This window comes from Uranotaenia lowii, unplaced genomic scaffold, assembly GCF_029784155.1.
Source record: "Uranotaenia lowii strain MFRU-FL unplaced genomic scaffold, ASM2978415v1 HiC_scaffold_94, whole genome shotgun sequence".
In the NCBI taxonomy this organism is placed as follows: domain Eukaryota; kingdom Metazoa; phylum Arthropoda; class Insecta; order Diptera; family Culicidae; genus Uranotaenia; species Uranotaenia lowii.
The window spans coordinates 1,524-16,178 of NW_026598911.1; the positions used below are offsets into that span (position 1 = coordinate 1,524).

At 33.9% G+C, this 14,655-nt stretch overlaps 1 protein-coding gene across 2 annotated transcripts in view; it reads left to right on the forward strand.

The window, feature by feature from the left end:
• Positions 1–252: 252 nt before the first annotated feature.
• The window catches only part of LOC129760981 (uncharacterized), a 61,130-nt gene continuing 46,727 nt past the window's right edge, over positions 253–14,655 (forward strand). The window contains exon 1 of one of the 2 annotated variants that reach the window (XM_055758677.1): positions 253–292. The gene's annotated coding sequence lies outside the window, so the exon portion shown is untranslated. Of the gene's footprint in view, positions 293–677; positions 810–14,655 lie in introns of those variants that run through there. The other variant, XM_055758676.1, reaches the window with a different exon arrangement.

Consider the following 14,655-nt stretch of genomic DNA (forward strand, 5'->3'; position numbering starts at 1 on the left):
TGAAAGATTCCGCAGAAAAATAAAAAATAAGTCTTTCTCATGTATTTTTGAGGCTCACTGGTGCAGCTCTTTTTGACAGATCGGCCGCCATCGAAATCGACGAAAGAAATGTTTGGAAGTGTGAGTGGTTTGTTTTGTGGTGCGTATGTATGCGTGAGAGCCCGGGCTCTTCATCGATTTTATACACCGCGAAGATCATTTTCCTGAACTTCCCAGCCCCCAGCTCGACGTTGTCGAACGATGGCAGGAAAACCAGAATGTGTGTGAAACAAAATGGAGGTGTTTTATAATGGTGCGTATTGAGCTACGTTTAGCCGGATTTTTATACCGCAAAAAAGGTTTCAAACCGCCCAAAACATATTTCAATCTGTAGCTGAATCAATTTGGCGTTTTTTGATGGTGTTTTTTCGCGGAAGAAAATGGTTTTCTGGCTTAAAAGTGAAAATTGAAAAATGGCCTAGTGAAAAGTGATTTTTTCTTCACTTGACAGCGCTGGGGCTTCGGTTTTGAGGCTGTGGTGATGGTGACGCGAAAACTTACAAGCGAAGAATAAGAAGTGGTGCGCTGCCCCCTTTTTCTCGCAGCGCGAGAGCAAATATCAGCCCCAAGAAGAGAGTGAAGAAAAACCAGTTTCAAATCGTGTATCGCGAATTTTTATTTTTCAATGTTGAAACATTAGTTTATTTTGCTTTAACAAATCGAGTGTTTCTAATAAGTTTTTGTTTTGTTTTGCCGCTTTAAGCAAAAAAGTTTGTTTTCAAGTTAATATTTTTTTAACTTTGGTGTCCTTGGCCTTGTTGGTTATAAAGGTGAGTAAAATTTCTCTTAACGGATATGGCTATATAATGTTTTGTTTAAGTGAATAACCTAGCCGGAAAACGGTGCATTCCAAAAACTATAAGATTATGTTGAGTTAAAGAAAGTATTTTGAAAATAATGTGTGAAATTCAATTAATATGCACAAAACTTTCACTTCACACTAGGTAGCAGCATTTTGGAATCTACTTTATTTTTAACAATAAGGGATAAGTAAGTCAGGTTTTAAATAAAGCATTGATGACGTTAAAGTTAATAAATTACAAATTACAAAATGACTTCAACCCGTTAAGACTAGCGATTCAAGTACCTAACATATTTTTTCGTGACTTGCTTTTCCTTAAAGGTTATATTTTTTAATGAATAAGAAATAAGAACTACAAAATGTTCTTTTTTTTATCATGGATTGTATGTTTTGTTTCAAGTAATGAAAGCATACTTTCAAACATCACCTTTTCAGTTTCATTTCGCTTTTTTTTCTTAATTTTAAATTTGGAACATTCGTTATTTTTATCGAGTTATAATGTAAACAGCGAACAAAGATAAAATTAAATTTTGCTCGAATTGTCCCACGATCAATCATGCCTGATAACCTATTAAATGAATTGAAAACTTTAAGGCGATATACTGGGCACCGCTACGATAATTAAAGATGCCAATTTTCATAGGCAATAAAATCCTGCCAGATCCAGGAATTATATCTGCGTATTCTGTGGATCCCTGATCAGGAGCGAAAAACAACATTAAGTATATCAAGATGAGATATTTTGATATTCAAGTTTTTCTATCAAAAGCAGTTATAATTTAGTACTCGTAAGATATTAAAATATTTCAATTTATATCAAAAAATCTATACACGCAACTTATTAAATCAGTTTTCAATATTCTTATAACAAGATTATATCTTATTCAGATAGCAGAAACTTTTTGTCGAAAACTTTGAGTACACAATTTTAACTGAAAAAGCTATAAATATCTTGTTGAAATATGTTTGAGTTATTATTTTGACATGCTCTCCTGATCGGGAAACCTCCAGCAGAACAAAATACATATCGAGATCGAGTGGAATATAAGATCGAGTCGGACGACTTCGATGTCCGTGTTTCATAAAAAGTTGTAAGCATGTCAAAATAAAATATGATCATAATATTTTAGGACAATCTGAAAAAAATCCTAATGATAAAAAATGAGCTTAATCCCATTCAAGTCTGTCAATCAAAACAAAATATAATACCGATTGAAGAAACTTAAAATCGAAAACTTAAAGTATAACTTAAGTACTTAAAGTATCAGATAAAAATATCTCGTTGAAATATGTTTGAGTTATTATTTTGATAAGCTCTCCTAATCGGGACAGCTAAATTTAATTAACACAATTTTCTTCATAAAAAAATTATCATCAAACTAGGTTTCAGGAAGTAAAGAAATTTCATGGTGTTTAGAATACATGGTCAAGAGTGGATTTGAAATAAATTCATTAACGAAAAACTCAAAATAGTGTACAAATATCTTGGTTGCTGAAGGTTTCCCATACTAGTCGGGAGACTTGAGACGAGCTTCTCATCAAATGCAAACATAAACAAGTCTTAGCAACCGAAATCACAGTTCAAGTTGCCGAGTGTGGAGGCTTAAAGTGGGGATAGGAAAACATATTCTAATCATCAGATTTGTGCCAAACATTGTAATTTTCGAAATATTGAAAGTGTCCGTTTTAGCCGCTGTGTCCGTTTTACCTGACTTTCCCCTACGTCAAACATCTATAGATTTGGTCTGCGACTGTTAGGATAACTTTTTACGAACTTATGTTTTTGTAGCAGGTTGGATGCAGCTTAAACTGCAATATATAATAAATAAATAATTTAGATAATATACATCATTTATCAACTTACAATTCAAAATTTCTACCTATTCCTCAAACTGAATCATTGATCTGAGTAGATCAATAGGATGTTGAATAGATCACTAGCAACCTGAGAAAAGTGTGATTATTTCTTTTTCTATTCGTTCAACAACCTAAACAACAACAGTGTACTTATAATAAAAACGAACACACACATTTAGGATCTCAGTAAAATTCCATGTTTCTTGGAAGAGATCTAATTTACTTAACTCTAAGGCGTACATCTTTCGAGGATATTTATTTCATAAAATTAATACATTTGAGTTAGTACTCCAATGGCTTCGCCGTTTAAGCAGTTGTTATATGACGGCTAGCATCTCCCAAATGCTAAACCCACCAACCAGACCACAGAAAGAGTACTATGTGTGCCGTGATCGAGATTCGATCTCATGAACTATGGCTTAGAAGACATTAGGGGGTATGAATAAGAAAATAGCAATTGCTTCGGTAGCTTTTACTAAGTGCTCGAATTTTAGAATGGCAAAATTAAAAAGCATTTGCTCAACTAGATATGAAAAAGCAGAGTAGAACTTACGCGAAGTATTGCATGAAAAGTAGTCATGCAATACCTCCCAAGGCACCCAGCAGTGGTGTCTCTTGAATTTATTGTTTATCAATGCCAAAAGACACACCCCTGTTGAATAGCTAATAACTTTTTTGTCTAATAAGATACGAATTTACGGTCTTCGACAAAGTTGTTCAGCGGGAAATTTCCTTTGAAGAATTCATAAATTGGCATAAAAATTATCAGCAGGCTTGGTTGCACAGAAGATACAAAGCTGATAATGATTTTTCAGTACAAAATATTCAATTTTCCCATACAAACTTAAAAGTCCAAATTTACTCATGTAAACGTTACTTAAAAATTCTGCAAAAAATCATGGATGAGTTTTTAACCAAAACGAAGCATTTAAGGCCCCAGGGTTTGAGAAATCCAAAAATGACCCCAAATCGACTCAGTCTAGTGAGACAGTTCTTAACTGGTTCAAGGACTATTTGGGTAATATTTTGGTTCTATTTGGGTAACTAAAATTGGTTCATTTTATTCGCGGTACAGAGAAAATAACTTAGGTAGCCCACAAGGAAGTGTATTGGGTTCATTGTTATTTATACTCTACATAAATGACATGAAAAAATGTTCATAGTATGGTAAGCTACTTGCGAATGATTCAGTCTCCTATTGGAGTGGCAATGATTTGGAGCACCTCATACAAGAAGAAAATGCTGATTTGAAGAATATTGCAAATTTTTAAAACATCGAAAATTGGGCTTGAACCTCAAATAAACCAGCTCAATAATTATTAGAAATCGCAAAATCGGAGTCTATTCAAACCTATCTATGATGATTGTGCAATCGAAAGAGTACGTCAAGTACCTGGGAGTACATATATCGACTATAGGGGAGAGTGGGGATACTTGATCCCCTTTTCATATTTTCACCATATCTTTTTGGAAAAATTTAGCAACTCGCCGTCTTTGACATTTTCTGACAGCTTGTAACTTCAAGTTTCTATGCTTCAAAAATTAGAACGATACTTAAACCCGTTGATGAACTAGAAGCATTTTCGTGGGAGTAAAAAAATTGCGATTTTTCTGAAGTTAGGGGAGACTTGATCCCCTATTGAAGGAGACTTGATCTTTTATTCAGGAAGCCCTAATCTTTGCATAAAAATCAAACAAAACCCCAAGATAGAATGTTAATTTACTATTTTGGTCATGTTTGTTCTCATTTTACAATTTATAGCAGACATAAGAAGAAAATTCTATAACTTTGTCTCAACGCTATTAACATTGCATACTTAAAGGCGCTATTTTTTATAATTAAGAGAAAATTAATTTTTTTTGGTCTTTTCTTCAGACAATTGTTTGATAAATATTAGTTTTTGTATAAATATTAGTAATTTCGTGATCAGCAATCATAACGATCAATTCAGAAGAAGAATATGCCTTTTGGAAGGGGGATCAATTGTACCCAACTCTAGGGGATCAATTATACCTATAATCAACATTTTAGAAAACTTTTTCTGAAAAAAGTTGAGAGTTTTCCATTGCTTTGAAAACATGGCATTATGAAGTTCATTCTACGCTCGAACGATTGATACATTGGAACAAATATTTTTTTCATAATTTTCCCATGTAAGGAACATTTTAAAGTGATGAAAAAAGATCTTTAAGTTACATTTTGTGAAATTTTTCAAACAAAGTTCAATTACTCAAACAATTATTTTGTTAAAAAATTTTAAACTACAAGCATTGTTATTTTACTCATTTTGGCACATTTTTCTAGAACATTTGATCTTTGTAAGACATTCCAGTTTCGAGATATAGCTAAGGAATCAAGTATCCCCAGGGATCAAGTATCCTCATTCTCCCCTACTATTAAGAAGATTGCTATAAAATATGGAGAACATTGCCGAATAAGTACATACATGACATTCTGGCCAAAAATAATCTACGTGAAATCAGTTATAACGCTACACTTTCATTATTGCGCTACAATACTTTTTTTTTGTTTCGATTATAGTCGTTTTACCATCTTTTTTGGCATTCGCGACTTAATTAACGTTGCAGTTGGCGAATCGTTATTGAAAAACTTATCCGGTACAACTATGTTCGATGTTTACTCTTGGGCTCGAACTCGCGGACATCGGCTCAGGAGACAACAGACTTGCCAACTGAGCTATATCACAAGCCCATGCGCTACAATACTGCTTCATGCATCAGATACGCAGACAAAGCGGCTGCAAAGGATTCAAAACAAGATAATGAGAGTATTGATATGATGCAAACGATATACTTCTAGTGATTTATTGCTTGATATGCTGCAATGGTTGTTAGTTAAGCAGAGGTTTACATACAACAGTTTAATTGTTATATTCAAAATTAAGAAAAGATTGTAACCAACTTATTTATTAGATGGTCATGAACATCAAAGCCAGTTGAAACGGTGATGGACATACGCGAGAGTAGGACGAACAAGTTGTACAGAAATTGAACAAATAATGTTAACATGACTATCCAGAGGATAAAAAGTTCTTCCGACTACTAAAGAAGTGTATGGGGTGGAGAATGGACTTAAACGGGCCAAAAAATAAAATGTTCACCAAAATAATCTTATTTTGAAGGTGCGGACAGCAGAAATTGTATTTCTTTATGAAAATTTCGCATCATGGGTCCGCCTGTGGGCTGGCTGTTTCTGTACATTGACAGAACATTTTACATACTTCCTAAAGCTTTATTTAAACCATGTGTGGCCATGGGTGATATAATATAGGTTACCGTTACTGAATACAGAAACAATTACAATCTTTAATTAGTCAAAATTGTACGGTATATGACACATTACCGGTTCATTAGAGTGCCCCAAATGACCCGACATATGAAAAAGTTATGCGCTGCAGGCTTAAATTGATCCTAGGCCTAGTACAAGGTCTCATGCCAATTTTGGGCCAGATCGGATCACGGGAAAGGGTCGCTCAACGAGCCTTAAGTTTGTATGGGATTTTGAGACATTTTGTTCGCAAAGAACATGAAAATCCAGATTTTCATGAATAACTTTGGTCCCCTTCGGCCGATTTATTTTGAAAACGGTTTTTTTTAAAGCCTAAACTATGACAAATATTTCATCCGAAGACTGCATTTCGATTCGAGTTAAGATAAAAAAGTTATAAGGCCTAAAAAAATAGCTATCTTTTTTAAGGGTGATATTCATCACTATTAAGGGGGGGGTAGGGTCTAACATTTTCAAAAAATCGATTTTTTTATTTTTTTAATTTCTTATTGTAAAACATTTCAAGAATGTTGTGTCAAATTTTCAAGTCAATTGAAGCAAAACTGTAGAAGTTGTAGGCCTTTATCTCCTCCTATCTAATACTGCAAGAAAGCAAGAGCAGAAACTTCAAACGCGTTTTTCTCGAAAGCACATTTTTAAAGTCCGTGGACATCGTCATTTGAAAACTACTTATCCGATTCTTTTCAAATTTGGAACATATTTTCTATATATAAAATACCAGACCCCAACGTTTTTCTTTTTTGATTTTTTTTACTTTGGGGAGATTTTACAGGTGAAAAATGGCGGATTTTTAAGTGAAAAATCGTAGTTTTTACTTCAAACAGCCACAAAAATTTCATAAAAATATGTTTAAGTTAAATAAAAGCGTTGGGGTCCAGAAAAACTTCTATTGAAAATATTTTGCTCTGATTTTTTAACTTCAGATGATTCTGTGCTGAGATACAGTGTCCACCGCAAATCCTGTTTTCTAAAAGGCATCCTCGAAAATGCTCCGTCACCGGCTCATTTTTCAATATTTTTTTACGAAAAAAATACTAAATGTTCTTTTAACAATGCTTTGTATAATGCAAAAAATTTGAATACATTTGTTTGAACGATAGCTCCAGAAAAAAATCGTAAAAATGGTGTTTTTTTATACCCGTTAGACCCTACCCCCCCCTTAATGAGAGACACTGCTTCGAACATTTTGACGCAGCATTAACAGTGATGAATACCACCCTAAAAAAGTTATCCCATTTTTGAAGTCTAATAACTTTTAGATCAAATTGTCAAATTGAAATGCAGTCTTCGCATGAAATCTTTGTAGGCTTTAAGAAAAACCGTTTTCAAAAGAAATCGGCTGAAGAGGATCAAAGTTATTCATGAAAAACTGGATTTTCATGTTCCTCCCGAACAAAATGTTTAAAAATCCCATACAAAGTTTAGGCTCGTTGAGCGATCCCTTCCCGTGATCCGATCTGGCCCAAATTTGGCATGAGATCTTGCAACAGGCAAGGATTAATTTAAGCCTGCAGCGCATAACATTTTACAGATTTTGAATTTCCCATACATATTTGGGGCAATCTACTGTTCATTCGATCACATATTTTTCAATATTTTTCTATTGGTTTTTGGTGACCCAATATCATTGGTATGAAGATCAGTTTGGATAGCCCCAGGAAGATAGTAAAATCATATCAAAATCATAAAAAAATCACCAAATCATATCCACATCATAATCAAAATTATATTTTTTAAATAATTTCAACCATTCGTAACTTAAATTCTATTTTGGCAACTTCGTTCATTTATCTAAAAAATTGCAAATTATGTTAAATATCCAAACTTTGCTTTGTTAATGTTTCTTTTTTTTTTGTTAAGCTTTCAAAGAACAGGGTAAATTTTTGAAAATTATAGATACCAAATTGAAGTAGCTTTTAATTGGCAACGTGCTATGCATTTATGTACATCAATAATAAAACTTAAAAATAGTTTAAGTTGGGTAATCGAATTCAAAACAGCAAAATTTTAACTTTAAAAGGTGCAATGATTATAAAACAATCAAATTCGTATTCGTCCTGTTAATAAAAGGCTTTTCCAATATACTTGTCAAATCGAGATACAGACCCCGTTCGTTTTTGGCAACACGCCCGTAAATTTTATGTTGCCAAAATCGAATGTTGCCAAAATCGAACGGTTTTTTTTGTCACTTTTTTATTTTTGATTTTCATTTCAAATTAATAAAAATTGATGTCAAACCTTATATTAGCATAAATTTTTTCAATTTGGCTCAATTATATTAGTTTTAAGCAGTAAAACATGGAAAAATTAATGTTTAAACTGTTTAAAACTTCTATAGTTAATCCGAATTGAAAAATTTCATGTAAATATTACGTTTAACATAAATTTTGATTAATTTGAAATGAAAATAAAAAAAAAAAAAAAAGTGACAAAAAAAAACCGTCTCATTTGGATGTTGCCAAAAACGAACGGTTTTTGCTCGGATGTTTCCAAAATCGAATGTTGCCAAAATCGAACGGGATCTGTACTGGAAAATTTGAGGTGAATTTCCACTGAAATTTTAATCTTTTTGTGTATCGTAGATGCGAATTAAAAAGGATAAATTTTGAGATTCAGCTCAAAAGAGTTGGATTGAGTGCAGCTGAGGTGCTCGTACATTGAAAAATATTTTTTTTAGTATATACATTACTAAAGTTTGTTAAAAATTATTATTTTAAATGTCAAAAGCTTGTTAACGCAATTCCATTCTGCAGTTTTTTTTATTTGAAATACAGACCCCGTTCGATTTTGGCAACACGCCCGTACATTTTGTGTTGCCAAAATCGGATGTTGCCAAAATCGAACGGTTTTTTTTCCTCTAGTTTTTTTCAATTATTTTTACAAAATAACTATTTTTATTACCGAAAACGTTATTTTTAGTCAATTTCCGACCATTTGTAGTCATTTTCAATTTTTTTCATCATGTTTTTTTTATAAATTTTGCACTTTTCTTGTTTTGTTTATAATGTTTATTTGCATTTGTTATATTCAATGTTTTTGTGATTCTTCATCATTTTTTTAGTTGTTTTTGATCATTTGTAGTCTTTTGTTTGAATTTGTTTTTCAATTTTTTGAATTTTTCATCTTTTTGTCATTTTTGAGTACTATATAATTTTTTATAAAAACTTTTGTTTTTATTGTTGCATTTTATCACCATTTCAGAACATAAAAACGAATTTATGGGGTTTGTCTAAATTAAATTAGTCCGGTTATAACGAAAACTAAAAGGTAATGTTGTTTCTAAAAACCGTTCGATTTTGGCACATGTGCCAATATCGGATGTTGCCAAAATCGAATGTTGCCAAAAACGAACGGGGTCTGTACTTACATGTCATTTTTTTATATTAAAATACCTTTATGGTCTCAATGTACATAGTGTGGTTTGACATTTTTGGGATGAATAATCCGAGGAGGTTTTAAATCACTTGAAAAGATTGACGTACATACATATTTGGGAGTGATAATTCATTTCGTATTGCATAATATCTCTACTTATTTCCTTATAATTCCTCATCAAAAGGAATTTGTAGAAATATGTAAGTAACAAAAATGGCTTTAAGATTTGATGTAACCTAGAATTTTTTTTTTACAGCTTATTCAAAAACTTTTTTTTAGTTTTTTTTTAGCTTAGCTTAGCTTAGCTTAGTGATTGACTACTAACATCCACCGTAAGTCATTGAACCCGAAATGCCGTTAAAAATTCTCAATTATACTTTTAAAATGATATAAAGTTTTTGTTTTCCATAGTTTATTCCATCATAATAGTACTAAGACATTTCGAATTCCATAACCGCAGGTGTGGCTCAGTAGAATGAATTCTACATCACCAATGGTTGCTACTCCGTGATTGACCGAGGCCATCAATTTTGTCCAGAGGTCAAAAGAATGGTGTCTGGGATTGACAGCACATTCAAAATGAACAAAACTGATGCTCTCTCTTTTTACATCAATAACGGCGCCGGCCACGTCCTAGTAGTCAATAGATAGAGAGAAAAATAAGAGAAAGGGATGATAGACTGTAAATTTACGCTTTAGGACCGAGGTCACCTCTGCATCCTAGCAAAACAATTTTTGTGGGGATGCGGGAAAAGGGATATGACATGATCAGGAGACACTTTTGACAAGTGTATAGATCTTAGTAAACATATTCTCCAGTGCTTTCATTGTTCCTAACAAAATGTTTTCTTAACTCTACAAAAAACCTTTTTAAAGTTTTTTTTTCCCAACAAACCACAGGTGGATCAATGATGCAAAAATTTATGAAAAATACATTTTTAGTTGTCCGCTGGATTCAAAAAATGGCTTTTTTGGTAAAAATAGTTTCCTATGCTGTACGGCTTATAACAGGGAATTTAAATCATTATTTTAACATTTTCCTCAAAGATGAAAGGCATGTTTTGAGATTGAAAAAAGTAAATGTGGTGTTTTTAATCGTATTAAATATATAATGAAATTAGGGAATTCATACCTACACTTTTTTGAATACTCCAGCCAGAATATGATTCATTGCTAACTGCATTGATAACGATAAATATCAACAGAACGTTACAACAACAGTTTTATTTTCGCTAACCGTAGTTGAAAACTCTCAACCCGATTTAAGCCATTGTGGTTGAAGCCAATTCTAATGGCGTCTTTTTTCGTGTCGTCTGGAGAAAAAATCAATGCGATAATACATTTTGAGCATTTCTGCCTCGCACCCCCAGCCAGCAACCCTCCCGGGTCGAATTTGTCCCTAGCCAGCAGAGTTTCCAGCAAGAACCTGCTACTGGCTTGGCTACATCAATCGTAATATCGCTCATTTCTGTGTGTATATATACATGTATTATCCTGCAACGTTATAACTTCAGAGCAAGGGTGGAGAGCGGCAAAAATTAATTAATTTTTCTGTTCGATAATGGCGGCTGCTTGGGGCTTTCTCGGTTGAGCATTCGTTTTATAATAACTGTGTCGAATTGTTGTAATGGCGACGGTGGTTATTGAAGTTATGTCTTATTCTTTTTTTCAAATATTCTAATTTGATACCGAAACTCTGAACTTAAGGTATTATTTTATTTCATTGAGTCTATTTTTCGTCTCCGGTTTGCACCTTTGCCAGCATAGCATTAAGCGTTGCCCAGCAAGCGGTCCATTTCCTGATTTTCATACCATTTTGCCCAATCAAAACAGCAGCACTGGCTTGGATTCCAGCCAGCTCTCGTGAAAAGAGCCATGTTTTATGTGATTTGGGCCACCCTCCTTTATCTTTTTTATCCCCGTTCGTCGTCCCCCGATCTTCGACTGAATGAATCAAATATGTAGGTACCTACCTACCGATGTCGTCGGTGTTCTGTATTTGTTCGATTGCTACTTGACTACCAGAAACCGGATGACGATTGCACAAACACATTTGCATCTATCGTCACCGCGAAAGCAAAAGGTGATGCCAGACTCTAACCAGCAATAGCAGCAGAGATACCGGACCAGGCCAGGCCAGGCCACTGTAGCAAAGCTAAAAACCGTAATAAGTGCTAGGCCAAAGACGAGAGGATGGGTAACATGCCAAGAGGATAGCAAAAAGTGGCTCGTCCGTCCGTTTACAGCATCAATTTTTTTTTTGCTCTGCTCTACCACACATCGGTCAATAAGCTAACGATTTTATGACATTTGAAATAATTCTAAACGATTGTTTTAAATTTCCGTTGGCTCAATTTCAGCATTTCCAAAGATTGAAACCACGAATCTGTCAAAAATCAGTCTTCATTGTCTAGTTCTCACAATTTTATAACCAACTCAAAAATCGTGAGCCATCATTATCGATTACTCGTTTTTTTTTTCTAAATTTAAAGGTCCAAATTTCAGTGCATTTTAGCATTTTCAAATAAAATATTGTGTGCGATAATACCAAAATATAGGGTAAAATTATTTTTACGTAACACACACTAGACTTAACATTGAGGAATCTGAAAAAAGCGGTGTTCCAAAATCAAAACCTTGGGTGCTGGAATCGTTCCTTGTCCTACCAGGCCAGGATGTACATGGCCCTTTTTAGATTATTTGACGTTGACGCTAGGGGAGGTAGGATGTAACCTCCTATTTGTGCTAGCAGAACAAAAAAATCACAAGTTTTTTAACACGGTTCTTTGTACGGTTTTTCAAACGGTTTCCGACAATTGGCACGGTTTTTTATCTGAGAGAAAATATGCATATGTCCCGTTCAGTGGAAAACACTTAGAAAATTTTTGAAGTCTTATCCCATATCTCACTTCTCTTTTTTCACGTCTCATTTTGCACTTCCCATGCCTTACGTCTCACTTCTTAATTCTCCTTCTCATGTCTCACGCTGTTTGTTTGTATACATCAAATTTGACTCAGTAAATCGGTTGCTCTTAAAGTTTCTAGTACTTTTCCCTCGGTTTTCTTGTCGTTAGCCAGGATGTTTCGTATTCCGTTTGGCAGTTGATTTACAGAACTCTGATTTTCATATACAGGACAGTTTGTATGCATGGATATGCTCAGCTGTCAGCTAAGTGTTGTCAATGTCGCATATATAGGTTGTTGGTTTGCGTCTCCTGTGTAGTAACAGTTTACGTCTCATGTTCTATATGTCATGTCTCAAGCCGTAAGTCCCTTGTTTCATGTCTAAGGTCTCGCTAAGGACTCAAGACCCATGTCTAAGTTCTCATGTCCCAAGTCCAGATCTTAGATTCCAGGTCATAAGTGTGAGAGCTAAGGTTTAAAATTTCATTTCATAAGTCTCAGTTGCAGATTTTTTTTAATTTTCTCGAGTTTCAGAGCTTCAGAATTGATGTGGTTTTTTCATACAGTTTTCCGCAATTAGCAGGTTTTCGGGGATAAACACGGGTATTTACACCGTATATTTGCGCGTAAAAAAACCTTGGTGTACTTTTTACTTGCAGAAATAGGCTCAAAACGTTCTTGTTTGTTTAGATTAAAAGTTGCAATGTCAATTCACATTTAGGAATTTAGGTGCTACAAAATCTCAGAAACAACAGATTGATGAAAAGTTCGTAAAACAGCTACCTTTTATTAATCGCAAAAAAAACTGTGTTTCGTATTTTATAAATCTAGTGATGCCAAAATGTGTCAAATTCCGTAAACTTTACAATTACTTTTTTTAAATTTTTTTTCTACTGGGACTGAAACAGCTTTGACCATTGATTGATTTAAAATACATTACGCCACAAAACGGCTACTTACAGGGGCCGGCAATTGAAGTGCTACATTGGAACTAACAAATAATTTGATCAAAACAAAAATTTTTTCTTTCAAATTTAATACGATTTACATAAAAACAGATCATATTTTCAAAATATATTGGCACCTTTTGATTTTTTTGCCTTGAGCTTAACCACTCGCTGCAGAAGCTCAAGGCACATATTCTAAAAAGCCCGCAGGTGGTTTTTGTGGTATTTTATCCCAGGATTCAACTAGATGGCGCTTCAGAACTTCCAACCCGTTATGTTTTGTAGAGTAGACTTCGGGCTTCTGTATACCCTAGACAGCCAAGTTTATAGGGTTCAGGTCTGGCGAACTCCCCGACCACTTCGTACTCGAAATTAACCCTCGAAAAAAAAAATCGCACACAAAAATTGGGACCTCTTTCCTTCGTAAGCCAATGCAAAGTTTTGCTGTAAAACCACTAACCAGAACCAAAATTAGGACGTGTCCACAGTTCGAGGACACGCTGTACAACTATTTTCGATACGTAAATTCAGGGTGGCTAGCGAACCGGGAAAACCGGGAATACCGGGAAAAACTTTGGAATTTCATCGCGTCACCGGGAAACCGGGAAAAAACCGGGAATTTCGGTACATCACCGGGAAAATTGCCATTGTTTGGAAAATTGCCACGAAATTCCAAAAATCTTTTGAAATTAACTTCTAAATGTAAGAGCAGTTTTTGATAGTCTCGATATAGATTTACATCATAATCGCATATTTTAGTAAGCTTATATCACTTTTTTAACTGATTGCGGAGCAAATATGAGATATCTCATATTCTCGCTCTCCGCGAGTTTGCTACTCTTACAAGCATAACTCTATTGTCATAAATTTAATAATGAAAAAATATATTGGACAAAACTAAACACAAAACGTTTGGAAAATCAACGATACCAAGTTTGTCGAATGTCGGTATTTTTCGGTGTAGATTTCTTTGCGGTCCTTAACCAGGTCGACGTCAAAGGATTCAGTTCTATTTACATCTTTCATAAAATTGTTTTTTTTTTTTTTCAAAAAGCAAGTATTTTGACAGAGTTTTCAGTCAGAGTTACTTACATGTTTCTGACGAAACGAATCTCTTTTTTACCACAAAAAGATATATTGTTGTTGTTGTTGTTGGAACGAAGACTCATATCGCAAGTGTTTTATTTTCATTCTTCCTATACTTCTAGGGCACTACTAAAGTTATTCATTATTTTGTATACAAAACATATTTTTTGTCTAAACCATATCTTTGGATTTTTACAAAAAAAAAATAAAATTGCACTAATAAAATAACTAAATATTTTCCTGCAATCTGATGATTTTAAATTTTGTAAAACAAATCCCTATTCAAGTTGACAAGCTGATTTGATACTATGTTTCGATGCATTTTAAACATATGT